Raw genomic sequence first — 6,493 nt, forward strand, 5'->3', positions numbered from 1 at the left:
TCATTAGAAGGAAGCAATAGGTTCACAGGTGGAGATCCCAATTATAATATTTATCAGATTTGTGACCACAAGCAAGTCCCTTCACCTTTGTAAAATGGATGATCACATTCACACTACCGATTTTATAAGATTCTTATGAGGAAAGTGCGTTGTAAACCTGGAAGAGGCTATACAAATGTTAGCTACTGGTGTTGTTGTCATTGACCCTCGAAGAGTCCCAATGACATCAAGAGGGTGACATCTTGACTTGCAAATGAACTGGATTTAAGTGAGGCAGGACTGCGCAAAGTCATCAGACTCACTGTCTCCTCCAGTTCATCTGAGTCCAATGGCAATGACCCCAGATTCACTGGGAAACCTTGACCTTTTTAAGCTAAGGACTTTTCAAGTTTGCAGTTTATCTGAGTCAACACCCGTTCAGTGATTTAAGTCTAAGTGAGAAATGAAGCAGAAGATGACCTAGTTTGCCTACTCAAAAAAAAAAAAATTAAAGTCATTGACGATACAGGTGTTCAAAGCCCTGAGAGTCCAGACGGAGAATGAGAAGCAGAATTTGTTGATGGGAGCATCTCTGGGTCCTGTCTGTCTTTAATTGGCCAAAATTCTGGCCCTGAACATCTGCTTCTGGGGTTGTTTAGGCAGGAAGGGGCAAAGCTGAACCAGAGCATTCTGCTTATACCATGAGACAGTACCAGATTTGGCCTTGACAGAGGGTGACAGTGCCAGGTAGCTCTGGTTTAGCTTTAGCCTGGGCTAGAAGGGGGTCCCAGACCATTCCTTTTCACTCTGCAGAGCCAACTTGTCACTAACCACAAAACTGCCAGGCCAGAAGAAAGTCAGACCTGAGGAAACTGGTGACCCTCCTCCAGAGACCAGACATGCCTTTTTATAAGTCCAGGTTTTTTAATATTTTTTTGTATATGTCATAGACCCCTTGGCAGGCTGGAGAAGATTATAATAGATCTCATCTGAGAATAATGTGTTTAAATGCATAAAATAAAATACGTAGCATTAAAGTAGAAACCAGTAACATTGGAACATATTTATCAAAATATTTAAAAAAAAAAAACAATTTCCTGGACCCCAGGTTAAGAATCCCTGTAGAGGGACTCCCATGATGTCAGGTGTTCTCCCTAGAGAGCAGGTTACACTAAAGGGTTAGAGAGCTCAGCTCTGCCACAGACCTTAGTACCAGGGTTTGCTGGGATTGCAATCCACTCCCACACACACACCACTCAACTATTTTAGGGATCAGTAGAAAGGAGTTAGGGGAAATGTCTACATTTCCTATTATAGCCCCAAACTGTTATTGTTTCAGGATTTTTCTCAACAATTGTTCTATGCATCAAATATTTTACCCAGAACTGTAGGCCACACCACCCTCTGCTTTTATTCTGCCTTAAACCACCTCTAAGTTTAGAGTGAGGGGGAGAGACCTTTACCTGGGCTGTGTATGGGCTTGGTTTCCCCTGTTGCCTGGGCATGAAAAGTATAAAACTCTTTCTCAAAGCTTGTGTGTGGGGAGAAAAACTTCCCTCAGTTATCTAAGGGCTGAAACCTAACTTATTTACTTTTTAGAGAGGATTTATTGTACAGAAGAAGGAATCCTAAATAGGGAGTCAAAAAGACTCAGGGGCAACTAGTTAGTGCAATGGATAGAGCACCGGCCCTGGAGTCAGGAGGACCTGAGTTCAAATCATGCCTCAGACACTTGACACTTACTAGCTATGTGACCTTGGGCAAGTCACTTAGCCCCAGTTGCCTCCCTCTGCCAAAAAAAAAAAAGGGAAAAGGGAAGACTTGAGTTCTAATTCTGACTTCACTGCCAAATAGCCACATGACCTTAGACCGATCAATTCTCCCTCTGGGCCTCAATTTCACCATTTGTAAGATAGGCTGATGGTCAAAGACCTACCCTGCCTCCCTTGTGGGGTTGTTGAGAATTCATAGGATTGTAAGGTCTTCGATTAAGAGATGAAAAGGGCTTTAGAGATCATACCTTCCAACCTCCTGTCATCCCCATTTTACAAACGAGGCAACAGAGTCTCAGTTCACCTGCTACAGATACTTAGCTAGCTGTGTGATCCTGGGCCAGTCACTTAACCTCTTAGCCTTAGTTTCCTCACCTGTAAAACAGGGATATTAATAGCACCCACCTCCCAAAGTTGATCAAATGAGGATCAAATGAGATAATATTTGTAAAAACAACAACAACAACAATACATCACAGTGCCTGGCACATAGAAGGAATCATAGCAATGCTTATTCCCTCCCACTCCCTTCTTAGCTTTTGTACCAGGAAGCCAGGAAGTGGCAGCTAGATAATCAATCTCCCCATGTATTATGCCTAGATAGACAATCAACCTGAAATTTCACGTCTGGGTGAAGAGATGCCCCTACCTCATATTTACATCTCCCAGACAGCCTTGAGGACTGTGAGGATAAAATGGGATGACATATGTGAAGCACTTTACAAACCTTAAAGCTCTATATACCTATAAGAGGACTTCCATAGAAATGGGGAAAAAATCCCAGCTAGGGGTGTGAGGATCTTTCAGATCATCAAGAAGACTTGATGGAAATTCCAAAGAGAGAATCTGGGGGTTTCCCATCCTCCACTTCCAAAATAATATGAATTATGAGAACTTTAAAACCATTATTCCACTCAAGAGAACATACCCAGAAGTCCTTTGAAGATAATGCTCTTTCCATATAGAAAGATGAGCTAAAGCTTAGCTTGGGTCCACTTCTGTTCTATTATCTGATTCAACTGCTATTATCAAATGAGATAATATTTGTTTAAAAGAAGAAGGAGGAGGAGGAAAAGGACAAGGAAGAGGAGGAGAAAAGGGAAGAAGAAGAAGAAGAAGAAGAAGAAGAAGAAGAAGAAGAAGAAGAAGAAGAAGAAGAAGAAGAAGAAGTAGTAGTACTTGGCACAGTGCCTAGCATATTGTAGATGCTTCCTTTCCCCCTATTGAAAGGGATGCTATGAGGACATCTGGGTTTGAAGTCAGAAAGCCTCCATTAAAATCCTGGCTATGCCACTTAGTAACTGATTGATATTGGACAGATTAATTTATTCTCAGGGTCCTAGTTTCCCTAGCTCTAGAATCAGTGGGGGGAGGAGAGGTCATGTGGATTGTAGAGGATGGAATAGAGGATCTCTAGTGTCCCTTCCAACATTGCCATTCTTATGCTGGATTAGGCAGGACTGGGTAGTGTACTTTTCAGGGAGAGGCCAGGTAATTTGAGTCTTCATTTTGAAACCAGCAAAGTCATTTAAAGAAACACAAGTCTTCTTTGTGGGTTTGAATTACTCATTAAACTGAACTCAGTGTTATCAAGCAAAACCCAGGGCCCAAGCATGAGTCACTTCAGTCCATCTTATCATCCTCCAATACAGATAGGTCTTGGTGAAGCCCAATGGGTGAAGGTGATGCATTGACAATCTACTTTCCCCTGAATGTGCCTAACCTTCATGCCTCCTTCCCTTTCTAAGACAGCCTTTGCCTTGACACCAAGAACATGCTCATTTCTGGGGAAGTGCTGATGATAATCAGTGTTCAGAGAAGCCGATTAATCCCACCCCATCTTAGTTCTGAGCAGAACTTTCCTCCTGGTGCTGTCCATCATTGGGTGTTGAGGGAATTGGGGTTTGTCACTTTCACCAGGAAATGAGGATAGATCAATAGGTTCTGTTCTTTCAAAAGGATCCCCAGAAACCCCAGCTCTCTGAAGCAGCCCCCACCTCCTCTCAAAGTCATTGGGAAATTGCTTTGGAGAGAGAAAAGAAGCAAGGGCGATAAACAATTCAATTCAGCAAACACTCACTAAACCAATACAGTGTTCACAGCATCTAGGTGTTAAGGTTTAGATGAGACTCAGCTGTTGCCTCTCTAGAGTTTACAATATAATAGAAGGATATGATAACCACAATACACAATAAAGCATAAATGAATTACAAAAAGGTATGTCATTTGGGGAAATTGGACTTGAGGGAAATGAGAGCTGAGTGTGAATCCCACATATTTACTTGTGTATGACTGTGGGCAAGTCCTGTAAGCTGAGATTCAGTTTCCTCATCTGTAAAAGGATAATGATAGGTGGGCAGCTAAGTGGCTCAGTGGATGGAGTATGGGGGCTAGATTCAGGAGGACCTGAACCCAAATCTTGCCTCAGACACTTACTAATTGTATGACCCTGGACAAGTCACTTAACCCCAACTGCCTCTCCCTACAGGGAAAAAAAAAGGATAATGAGAGTACCTACCTCAAAGACATGTTGTGAAGAACAAAAGAGATAATGTTTGCAAAGCATTTTTAAAATTGTAAAGTGCTATGGAAATGTTATTATTATCATTACTATTAAAGTGCAAGAAAGGAATCTATGAGGTAGCATTTGGGTTGGGCTTTAAATGATAAGTAGGAATTGAGTAGGAGGTGAAGGTTGTTTGGGACAGGGGTTGGGACAGGTAGGAGTGTAGTGTACCTGAGAGAGGTGTCAAAGTATAATGGATAAAGGACCTGCCTTACAGTTAGGAAGACCTGGGTTCAAGCCCTGCCTCTAGGGATAGAAAGAAAGTTCCTTGAGGGGTGGAGGCTATTTCATTTGTGTCTTCACATCCACAGTGTTGAGCACAATGCCTGGTATGTAGGAATCACTTAATATAATGTTTGTTGATTGATTCATTGATAGATAAATATTATCTGTGTGACTAGGCACTATGCACTGAGCCTCTTGGGCCCCCCCAGGCAACTCTAAGAGTTGTACAAGTTGACCTCTGCATCACTGGGGAAGTTTCCACACTGGGCATTTCCTAAAATGATTAAATCATAGTTCCAGATTCCACCTACCCCTTCAAAAAAGAAAAAGAAGGGAATAGTATGAGAAAGATAAGGTGGTACCAGATTGCGGAGGGTCTTGAATAAATGGACAAGGAACGCAAACTTTACCCAGTAGGCAATAAAGCCACTGAAGGGTTTGGAACAAAGGGTTGACATGGGCAGATTCATTCAAAAGGTAGAGGAGTATGGGCAGCAGATCGAAGGATGGATTGAAACAGGGAGATCGTGGAAGAATACCTGTTGGGAGGTTCTTTGATAGTCCAGGTAAGTGGTAATGAGAGCCTTACTCACAGTTGGCAAGATGATTGATATAGAGAAGGCAGATATAAAATATCTGCCAATACTATTGGGAACAAGAGGTGGAGGGCAGAGAAAGATTCAAATATAAGGCCAAAGTTCTGAACTGGAGACTGGATGGTGCCACTGTTGGAACTAGTGAAGTCAAACAGAGGAGCAAGAGAATAAGAGGGATGAAGTTCAAGGATTTGGGGTGTCTTAATTTGGAGGAGAGAAAACTATGAGACAACTTAATTACTCCGGGTTTCTTCATGGGTAAAATGAGAATATCAGACTCCAGCCTGGAGCAAACTGGGTTTTGTCCCAAAGCATCGACATCGAGGAAGACAAGCTTCTTCCCCATGGTACCTCACTTTGTGGTCCTCTGCTGACCCCTGACCACTCCCAATCAGAGTTCCCTGACCCAGTTCTGCCTCTCCATGCCAATTCCTTCCAGGACCATATTGTCTCCTTGTAGGCTGTATTCATGATTAAATTGTTCTCTGCTGCCTCCAATTTTTTTTTTGCCCCAGATGAAAAAATTCTGAGTTATGACCCTATTGGACTCCATGGAGCTAAGTGGCACCATGGAAAGAGAACTGAGCTTGGAGTCAGGAAGATTCATCTTCCTGAGTTCAAATCTGGCCTTAGCTGTGTGACCCTGGGCAAGTCACTTAAACCCATTTGCCTCAGTTTCCTCATCTGTAAAATGAGCTGGAAAAGGAAATGGCAAATCAGTATTTTTGCCAAGAAAACCCCAAATAGGATCACTGGATCAGTCAGATACTACTGAACAGCAACAACAAAGAGGAATCTAATATTTTTGAATCCATAGTCCATGATCTATGAGTTGCTGATCATTAATAGAAACAGGTTCCTTCCATAGATCATATGTAAGATCTAAGTAGAAAAGAAGTTTGAATCAAAAAACAGGAGATCGTTTACCCTCTACTTTTCCCAGAGGACAGACCAGAGGAAGGGCTTGATGGGAATCTTTCCACATTGCCAGTGTCTAAGAGAGGCAGCATTGTCCAGAATGCTGTCCAGGCCCCACTCAGAAGGTCCTTCATCTGCCCGGGATGTCCTCATCTTGAATTAGTTGAGCTTTTTCAAGCTGAGAAAGTAATGATTCCGTGATGATTTAATAAGTGAAGGGAACTTCCTTTGCGTAAGGAGAGACAGGAACTGAACCAAACTCAACCGGAGAGGAAATTCTGCAGAATGCTACAATTTCCCAATTAAGCAACAGCTGGATCCAACCAAGACGGTGCTCACCACATTAAATGCTGAGGGGAAGGCTGTGTGTCCGTGTCATGGGCCATCACGCCCTTCCCAAGGAGGATTGGGTGAGACATTCACTGAGCCTTTTTTCT

Source organism: Phascolarctos cinereus, unplaced genomic scaffold (assembly GCF_003287225.1).
Source record: "Phascolarctos cinereus isolate Bilbo 61053 unplaced genomic scaffold, phaCin_HiC Scaffold_726;HRSCAF=1367, whole genome shotgun sequence".
In the NCBI taxonomy this organism is placed as follows: Eukaryota; Metazoa; Chordata; class Mammalia; order Diprotodontia; family Phascolarctidae; genus Phascolarctos; species Phascolarctos cinereus.